We start from the raw sequence: 10,214 nt of genomic DNA on the forward strand, positions 1-10,214 counted from the left end.
AATTCTCACTCTAACTTATTCTTATTCTAACTCTTATTCTCTCATTCAACTCTAATTGCACTTTAGAGATGCTTTTGAGATTTAAATTAAATATTAAGGCCTGTAGCAACTGATAATGTAATAAAATATCCCTTTAAATCAGTTTAAATTAATGCAATAAAACCTGTTAACAACAATCTCACTATTACATTAACAGGCTATTATCACCTCATAAGTGGTGTAACATATTTTTAACTGATGATGTCATAATATTTACTGCAAAAATAATGTAATAACTTGTCAAAATGTAGTAAAATGTCCCTTTAAATTGGTTGAAAATGCAATTAAACCTGTTGGCAACAATTACATTATTACATTAACAGGTGATTATTACTTCCTAAGTGGTGTAACATATATTTAACTGATGATGTCATAATATTTACTCACAATAATGTAATTATAATAATGTAATTAATGTAATTTGTAAGAATAACAAGAATGCAATAACTCTTAAAAACTTAAAAAATATGTTACATCCCTTATAAAGTAATCATCACCGGTTAATGTAATGATGTGATGTTGTTACATTATCAGGGAAGTTATTATGTTAACAGATATTATTAGGTTTTTGAAAAATAATAAATAAAAATAACGGTTCTTAACTGTTTTTTTAAAAGGGTGTGTGGTTCCACTAAAGAACCACTTTATTTAGTGGATGGTTCTTCACGTTCCTCATATGGTTCTTTCTTTCAATGGTCTTTTTATTAAACAATCAGTTAAAAATGGAACAACAAGAGTCCAGGGGGAATCTCATGTGGTTCTTTGGCATTTTAAAAAGAAAGGTTCTTCGTGGAACCAGAAATGGTTCTTGCATGGCATCAGTCTAAAGATCTATTTTCGGTTCCAGTTTGCACCTTTATTTTCTGTGTGCATTTAGAGGGACATTTTATTACATTTTGACAAGTTATGACATTCTTCAGCAGTTATTACATTATCAGATGCTACAGGCCCACAGCTGCATTTTAAACAAAACTGTACCAGTAAAGGAAGCTGCAGGGCTCCAGCTCTACTGTAATGATATTAAGCTTTATTTCTCTGATGGTCAGGTGTCAGCTGCTGTTTATCAAAGAGCTCAGCAGAGGGAGGAGTAAGAGGAAGAAGAGGAGGGAGAGGAAGAGGAGGGTTTCCTGCATGACACTGGACTCACACCTTCCTCCTGTGTGGGAGCGGCTCCCCCTGCAGGACAGACGACACCCTGCACCCAGCAGCCCGGGTTGCCCTGCTGAGGCTCTCTGTCTGGGTGTAACGCTCCCTTCCTCTCGGACATTTGGCGGCAGGTTTTGCTACTTTTTTTTTTGCAAGATTGTTTCTGCCACTTCGGACTCTCAACAGCGTATGTCTTCAGATCCTGAATGTAGATTTCAAGCAAGAGAAAACGGTGACTTTTACAGATTTATTGTTATAAGTGAGAGGAGCCTCTCTCCCATGCTTACTGAATGACAAACCCTGTTTACATTTCTCCTTGATCGAGGAACATTTACAAGAGATCACATCAATATTTGCTTTATTGTAAATAAAGAAGATATTTAAATGAATGTCAGATAGGCCATCTGCTCTGCTATAGTGTAGTGCAATAAAAATAAAAGTTATTTAGAGATCTGTTCCATCCGAGCTGCGGCGACGGCCACAGTCTGCTCAAACTGGAGATGCCTTCCATTTGAATTTAGATTGATAATTGCAGTAATAAACATTATTTATTGTAAAGAAATCTGATTCTGTCTTGAACGTTTTGAACCAGTTAGAAGTTTCATACTCCACAGATATCACATACTCCTAAATCACCATGCAGAATATTGAAATAACAAATACTGCTTTGTCATTTGCTTTTAGCTTTCCGAGCTGAAATGCGTTGTGATGCCAATCGCTCACAGCAACGCCCAAGTGAGTTTTGAAAGCCAGAAATCTCAGCAGCTGGCCAAATAATTGTTGAGTCATTGGTATTGATCAAGCACCTTATCAACCCCTGCAGATATATTATGGTCATTTTGTGCTATGCAGTGGTAAAAACCTGACTTATTGCCCCTGTAATGATTTTTATGGCTTTGTTAAGAGGAGCGAGACACCTGGGAAAGACTTTGATGTCACAACAAAAAAGAGGAAAAATAACTAAAAACACATTTAAAAAGTCTAAACATGTTCAACCTTTCCCATAGCATGATCAGTTCAAAATACATATAAACAAATGAAAGCATTATCTAGGCTATAGCATGAATGCTTCAGTGTTTGATTTATCATTGGAAAATGGAGAAGGCAAGGCAAGGCAGCTTTATTTGTATAGCACATTTCATACACTGGGGCAATTCAAAGTGCTTTACAGAGTGATACAAATACAGTAAAGGTAAAAGATTTACAATTAAAAAGTGCAAAAGTACAGACAAGAGATACAAAAGATAAAAGACTTAAAAAGTAAACTAGTGTAGTTCAAATCAAATGAAATGGAAAGATAAAAGAACACAACAAATACAACAAATACTCCCACTTTTAGATGCACATTGTGAGTGAACCCATATGTTTTTCTGTAATTTCCTTTTCCCCTGTCCTTCCTGATTCTACTCTTGATCTGATATTTACGTCAGATCTCACTGCCTAAGGCAGACGAGAATCATAGATTCTCCTCTTGGTCAAAAACCTCACCATCCAGAGATGGATGAGAATCATACAGGGTAAAGCTCTGTCCCCCCCACATATAGTGCTCACTCATGCGCAAGTAAGCATTACCTGGACAAGACGAATGAAAATTCGTTCTTGTCCGTGTCAGCTCTGTTGGGATCCTGAACAGAAACAGTTAAAATTAAGGTTATTTAAAAGCTAAGCTGAAAAGATAAGTTTTTAGACATTACAGGGTAGAGTAGGCAATGTAAAATAAGAAAGTTTTTTGCTTTGACTTAAAAGTGGTCAGAGTCGGGGCTTGTCTAATATCATCTGGGAGGTTATTCCAGGTCTGTGTTGCATGATAACAAAACGCTGCTTCACCGTGTTTTGTTCTAACTCTTGGGACAGCCAGTAGGCCAGCCCCAGATGTCCTAAGGGTCCTAGACGGTTCATATGGCACAAGCATGTCAGAGATGTATTTGGGCCCAGAGCCACAGAGTGATTTGTAGACAAGCAGCAAGATTTTGAAATCAATTCTCTGAGTGACTGGTAGCCAGTGTAAGGATTTTAGAACTGGTGTAATGTGGTCGTATTTCTTAGTTTTCGTCAGGACCCTGGCAGCGGCGTTCTGAATAAGTTGGAGTTGCCGAAGAGCTTTTTTTGAAAGCCCTGTGAACAGACCATTGCAGTAATCCAATCTACTGGAAATAAAGGCGTGGGTAAGCCTTTCTAGGTCTTGTTTGGACATTAGTCCTCTGACTCTTGCAATATTTTTTAGATGGTAGTAAGCTGACGAAGTTACTGATTTGATGTGGCTATTGAAATTTAAATCTGAGTCCAGGATAATGCCAAGATTTCTGGCTTGACTCTTAGTTATGAGGGACAGGGAGTCAAGGTGAGAGCAGACATTCATCAATTATCTCGGTCTTATCTCTGTTTAGTTGGAGAAAATTTTGCCACATCCAGTCATTGATTTGTTCAACGCAGTGACACAGAGTTTCAACAGGTCCATAGTCACCTGGTGTAAGTGATATGTAGATTTGCGTGTCATCTGAATAATTATGGTAGGCTACTTTATTATTTTGTAGGATTTGGCCTAAAGGAAGCATATAGAGATTGAACAGGAGAGGTCCCAAAATGGACCCCTGTGGAACCCCGCAGGTCATGGCCATCTGCTCGGACACACAGTTTTCAATGGAGACAAAGTACTTTCTGTCATGAAGATATGACTTGAACCACTTAAGGACAGTTCCAGAGAGTCCCACCCAGTTTTCTAATCTTTGTAATAGAATTGTATGGTCCACAGTGTCAAAGGCAGCACTAAGATCCAACAGTACTAAAACAGAGACTTTGCCTGAGTCATTGTTCAGGCGAATGTCATTTAGTACCTTTATGAGTGCAGTCTCAGTGCTGTGATGGGGCTGAAATCCTGATTGAAAGTTATCGAAGCAATTGTTCAGCATTAAAAAGTCACTAAGTTGTTGGTGAACAACTTTTTCAATAACTTTTGTTTTACAAGCTAGTGGGTAAAACATCAAGGCAACAGGTGGATGATTTGAGATTGGACACAGTTTTGTCGTCAATGGGATTAAATTGTGTCATACCTACCAAGTTACTAGTTACCAAGAGAAAATCAATGTAAACCAATGAGATCGAGACATGTTTTTTCCTAAATCCCTCTACATAAAGTTTTTAAAAGGTGAGAGTAGGGATTCTCTATTACACCACCAGGCGGAGCTGCTGTGCTTAGTTACAGCTTAGCAGCAGCCAATGTGAGTCTGATGACAGGTAAGAATGTCTATATTCTTCTATATTGATTATTGGATCGATTGTCTCAGGGTTTGCACATAAACACTCTGAATGATATGTTGTGGTTATTTTGGTCGCGTTCATTACATCTGGAATAGTATGGATCGGAATATTTTTAAACATTTTTGATTGAATACATAAATATTTGTTTTGCTGCCCCTTCCAATTCTGTGGATGCATATTTCGTATACATATTTTCAAAAAAAGATAATTTGTCAGGCTTTTGACCGGCTGATGTTTCCAAGTTTACATCATCTCGTTATACAGCCCCGGGGGAAAATCTGTAGATCCTGTTCTGCGTCCTTCAGACACACGGTCCGAGGCTTCACCACACACTTTGCGCCGCTAAGCACAACTGGCACCGAGGCTGACCGGCTTGTTATCCCTCTGAGCTCAGACGAGGAGGGTTTTACAATCACAGCTCATCTGCACGGCCCGACGCGACTCATCACCAAGCACAACATGGGCCCCCGAGACGATCCATATTCATGAGCTCTTCGGCTGGAACGCAGGGGAAAAAAATCAAAGACGCCTTCACACTCCAAAGACCGTCATATTTCAGTATAATCAATGGATTTGTGAGCACTTGAGTTTTTCAAAGTGTGGATCTGATGTTTTCCCCCCAAAACGCACCGCCACCTTGATTGGTGCAAAAGGCCGCTCAACACACAGCTTGCCCACATTGTCTGTAATCCCACCAAATGCATTTTAATACCCAAACACAGCTGTTTATCCACGGTCTATATCGTTATCTCCTCTTTCTTTTTTTTGAACATGCAAATCAGCGTAGATTAGCGCGCGGTGCCGTGTCCTGCAGCACGGATTACCGCGGCGAGGTAGCCTCGGCACAAACTCCATTTTGATTATTAAAAGCGGGGAGCAGAGGAGGCACGCCACGTTTTGTTTCCTATTAAAGGCGACTCTCTCCCGTAAGAGGATTATCCTGGACGCACGCTCGGGAGTTGCGTAAGGAGGATAATATCTGACATTTCCCTCATATCCCACATTTTGGCAGCTCGGCCCTCTGGGAAATCGGTGTAGCTGAACCGCGACATGGCAGAGCGGCGAGCATGCACTCCAGAACAAAGAGGGAATATGGAGTGGTTTGTTTTTGTTGTTTCATAAGGGGAGTGGACAGTCTTCTCACCTTTTTAGTGTTTTTACTTATACAGTCGGACAACACTAGAGGAGAAGCTCTGGTGGGAATCTTTCTGAGAGCTTTTATAGCTATTGCTCTTTTCTTGCTCTACTGAAGCACACCATGGGGGACAGCAGCAAGAAGGGCAAATCGGTTTTAAAAGTTTATTTGTAATTGAATTATTGTGCATTCATGTGCTATCCAATATATCGGAAAAATGAATTTCCTACGCCCTCCAAAGTCAGATGATTAAGTCGTAAACTTCTGCTAGAAAAGGAAGTTATGACACAATGATGACATTTAACCTTCTCAACAAGGCAAAAAAAATAACGTTTTGTGTCAGTTTTTTCTGGACACAGCGTGACCAGTTTTGTATTTCGCTCTGAAGTTTCAATCCGTCACTTGCTGTTATGTGGAGAAGATTTCCCACCAGCGACCACACCGACACCAGAGATGATGATAAGCCATTAATGCCGATAAGACGGGTGTGTTTTTACATAATAACCTCGCCCAGTGCAGCTTTAAGTCATGTTCTCTGTAGTATTTGCACCAAACATTAGGGACACTGACCAGCTGAACCCAGGTGAAAGCTCTGATCTCTAATTGATCTCACCTGTTAAATCCACTTCAATCAGTGGAGATGAAGGGGAGGAGGAGGGTTAAACTTTTTCACCTTTTTAGCTCTTTCTAACGATCAAACCATACACATATTTGACAATTTATGACCAAAAAATGATAAAAACTTTACTTCCTTGTATTTTTATATCAGAATCTGTCAATGGAAAACTGAATGAGAGGGATGAGACGGCGCTAAACACTGTTAACAGCTTGTTGAGTCCAAACCCCAATGAACTGAGAACTGTTCTGAGGGCATGAAGGGGGAGCAGCACAATATTAGGAAGGCAGCTTAATGTTTTGCACATCTCAGTGTGTATTTGCCTTCAAGCAAGGAAACATTAAACTATCACATTTCAGCATGCAGTTTGATGTGACATTCTCTCCCACACAGAGAGAGAAAGACAACGGCAGGATGAGGTGAGTGATGGTTCCATTATTTAGGCTCTTCAGCTCAAATTAAAGCTGCACTAGGCAAAGATTTTCATGTCAAAATAAACCTGTCTTATCAGCCTGAATGACAAAGTGCGGCTGCAGCAGAGAAGAGAGTCCCATCCTTCTCTAATTGAGACGCCGCTATTCGCTCGATTTGCCCAAATGAAATTCTGGTGTCGGGTTTGGACACTTTGGTTTCCCTAAAGCATCACAGACCGGCCGGTTGGGAAACATGAGCGCGCTGTGTGACGTTTACTGACATCACATTACAGGATTTCCGGGTGTTGAAGTTCAAATTTTTCAAATAGTTACCTGTTACCTGCCATTTGGGGCCGCCAACATGCAAAGTCGCCTAGTGCAGCTTTAAATCAAACACACCTAGAATGTAGCTCAAATATTTCACCCTGGTGTCCAGTGGTGGAAAGTAACTAAGTACATTTACTCAAGTACTGTACTTAAGTACAATTTTGAGGTACTTGTACTTTACTTGAGTATTTCCATTTTATGCTACTTTGTACTTATACTCCACCACATTTTAGAGGGAAATATTGTACTTTTTACTCCATTACATTTATTTCACAGCTATAGTTACTAGTTACTTTTCAGATCAATATTTTATATTTAAAACATTTGATCATCTTTATAAAATAACTCTAAAATAGCATTGTTATAGATTAGACTACCCAAAAGTATAGCTAAATTGTTAAGATTAGCTTCACGTTGACAACTTTAAAATGCTGCTTACATGTACATGTATGCCAATAAATCAGTATTAATATTCCAATAATTTATGAAAAATATAACTCTCTAAATGGGGACAGTTTGCATAATGAGTACGTTTACTTTGATACGCTAAGTACATTTTGCTGCCAATACTTATGTACTTTTACTTAGGGTATATAAAAGTAGGGTATTGCACTGGCCGTCTGCTATTGGCTGATGTTTGTGTCAGCTGATGTCACCTTCCAACAGATGGTGACATCACCTGTCACAAAGACCAGCCAATAACAGATGAGTAGTGCAGTACCCTACTTTTCACCATTAGGTGTCAGGCTTCACCAAAGACTTGGGTTTGGAGTTTAGTTACTCTTTAAGTAAGATTTTGAATGCAGAACTTTTGCTTGTAATGGAGTATCTTTACATTGTTGTATTGCTACTTTTACTTAAGTAAAAGATCTCAGTACTTCTTCCACCACTGCTGGTGTCACATGTATTTTCTCCTCAAACACAAACTACTGCCTCCTCCAAGCTCTCCTTACACCCATCAGAAGCTTTTACAGGATAACAGGTGTTTTCTGCTCCTCGTAATGCGACCCGCTCGCCGTGCGGACGGTCCGGCGCGGTCCGGACACCCGCCTCCTTTTAAATGTCACGGCCCCGGCTGCCTGCCTGGGCCCAGGATCTCAGATAAAGAGTCCTGCTTGTTCGCTGCCTGGCAGATTGTTTGCACACACACACGGATTAGACAGCGAGGCCCCGATGCCACATCCTGGATCGTCCCTGCAAAACGCCAGGAAGGAAAAAAAAAAAAAAAGAAAAAAAAAAAATCAAATAAATAAAACACTCCTGCTGTTTCTCGGCTGCGGTTGCCAGGGCGACACAGCTGACAAGTCCATCTCTCTTTCTGCCCCCCTTTCCTTTTCTCGCTCATTCTCTTCCTCAATTTTCTTACTCATTTCTATTTTTCTCTATCTCTCCCTCATTTTTCTCTTTCTCTCTGTTCCTCCTCTCTCTCTTTCTGTCTCTCTCTCTCTCACACACACACACACGTCATTGACTACATTCACTCCCTAACCTTAACCTCACCACTACACACCTAAATTTAACCTTTACCTTAACCTAAACCTAATCCTAATCTTAACCCTAAACCCAAAGTCCTAACCCTAAAACGTCCTCACAAGGATAGAAAGATGGTGGGAACTTTCCTCATCTTTCTATCCTTCTGAGGACATTTGGTCCTCATAAGTATGGTTATACAAGCACACACACACACACACACACACACAGCCTGCATGTGACAGCGGACAGATAATGAGGCCTAATCACATGTTGAGGATGTGGGAAGCTGCTCTCCTCCTACCCGGGCCGTGACCCCGCGCGTCCGCTGGAAATGTTTGATCAGACAATTCTAAGGGCAAAGCTGTCATCGCCCGCCGCGGAGTCGGAGGAAATTACCTCTCGGATAAGACGCTCCTCTCACCTTCCCTTCCCGGGGAATCTGGGTCAAAGGCAGCGCGCTCAACCGCCTCGTCTGCGGCGGGAACGTTTCTCCTATCTGGTCCGTCGGTATTAAGGGTTTACGGCTCCGTCTGTTTCGTCGCGGTGTAGGGAGAGGGATTGAACAGTGCACTTTACACCCGGCTGTCTTTTAGCGTCCCGGTAATTGCCTGTTAGCCGCTGGTGAGGGGAATATATTGCCGCTGCTGTGGCTGACTGAGTTTCATTAACCAGTATGAGCAGGGGTGGAAAGAGAATCAAAACATCCTGCTCAAGTAGAAGTACTGGTGCTCTGTTGAAAGGTTACTCAAAGTAGTAATCTGTGACATTTCCATATAAATAAATGTTTGTTGTGATTCTCTCTATTGCTGATAACACAACAGTGATTCAACCTATAACCAGCTCATGAAAGCTTTTCCACTCTTCCAAACAGCCGGTGTCTGATAGCTCTTTCCTGGGATAAATCCTCTGCCGCACAGGAAGTGATGCGTTTTTTTACGTTTCCTGGTTTGTTTGGAATCAACAGAGGAAGAAGAAGAACTGGGTAGTTAGCATGAGCAGCGATAGCCACCATGGCTGAACAGACAAAGAAAAGAGAAACTCAAACTGCATCAAGAGAAAGTCCAAGCTCCGCCCACACAGTTTGATTGACAGGTGATCTGTGGGAAGTGCAGTGCAGAAACACCACAGAGTGCTGAGCAACAAACATGGAGACTAAATCAAACAAACAAAAAAACAAACAAGAATCTCATGGATAGACATTTTAAATCTAAGTAAAATCACTGGTGCTAAACTCTACTTTAGTAAATATCTTATTTAAATGGACTGGAAAAGTTATTGAGTTACTACATTGATGTTTCTTCTGCTAATAGCCATCCATCTAGGTAGCAAACTAGCTAGACAACAACCAGGCTAACTCAAACTAACAATAGTGTACCTGTATGGCTTTTTGGCTAATGTTAAGTAAGCTAATATCAAGGATAAATTTGAACATTTAATGTTACAGTTAGCTAATGTTTCCTCCACGTTTGTACAGATTTGATGCAAATGCACTTTACAGCTGGTCGGTTTCTGATGCAGTGCTAACAGAGAAGCTACAAAATTTGTACTCTGTGCTGGATGCGATGTAACATGCTCAAGTAAAAGTATAATTACTGACTTCTACACAAAAAAGTAGAAGTACACAAAAGGCTACTCAATTACAGTAACAACAGTAGGCTAAATGGAATTCATCACTTCCACCCTTGAGTATGAGTTGGATTTGAGACAAGCTGATGAAATATGAGAACAAGAATATTACAGGCAGGAGCGTAATGTACTTTATGTGGTGAAATTCTCTGGAGAGGTCAGGGGTCAGAGGTCAGAGGTC

At 40.6% G+C, this 10,214-nt stretch overlaps 1 protein-coding gene across 1 annotated transcript in view; it reads left to right on the forward strand.

Moving 5' to 3' along the window:
• Positions 1-1,124, forward strand: part of LOC139659328 (anoctamin-4-like) — a 51,679-nt gene extending 50,555 nt beyond the window's left edge. The window contains exon 30 of the mRNA XM_071537559.1: positions 1,086-1,124. The gene's annotated coding sequence lies outside the window, so the exon portion shown is untranslated. The remainder of the gene's footprint in view (positions 1-1,085) is intronic.
• The last annotated feature ends 9,090 nt before the right edge of the window (positions 1,125-10,214 follow it).

Source organism: Centroberyx affinis, unplaced genomic scaffold (assembly GCF_046629955.1).
Source record: "Centroberyx affinis isolate AG114_WGS23_722 - 3 ecotype Tasmania unplaced genomic scaffold, CSIRO-AGI_Caff_v1 ptg003066l_1, whole genome shotgun sequence".
NCBI lineage: Eukaryota > Metazoa > Chordata > Actinopteri > Beryciformes > Berycidae > Centroberyx > Centroberyx affinis.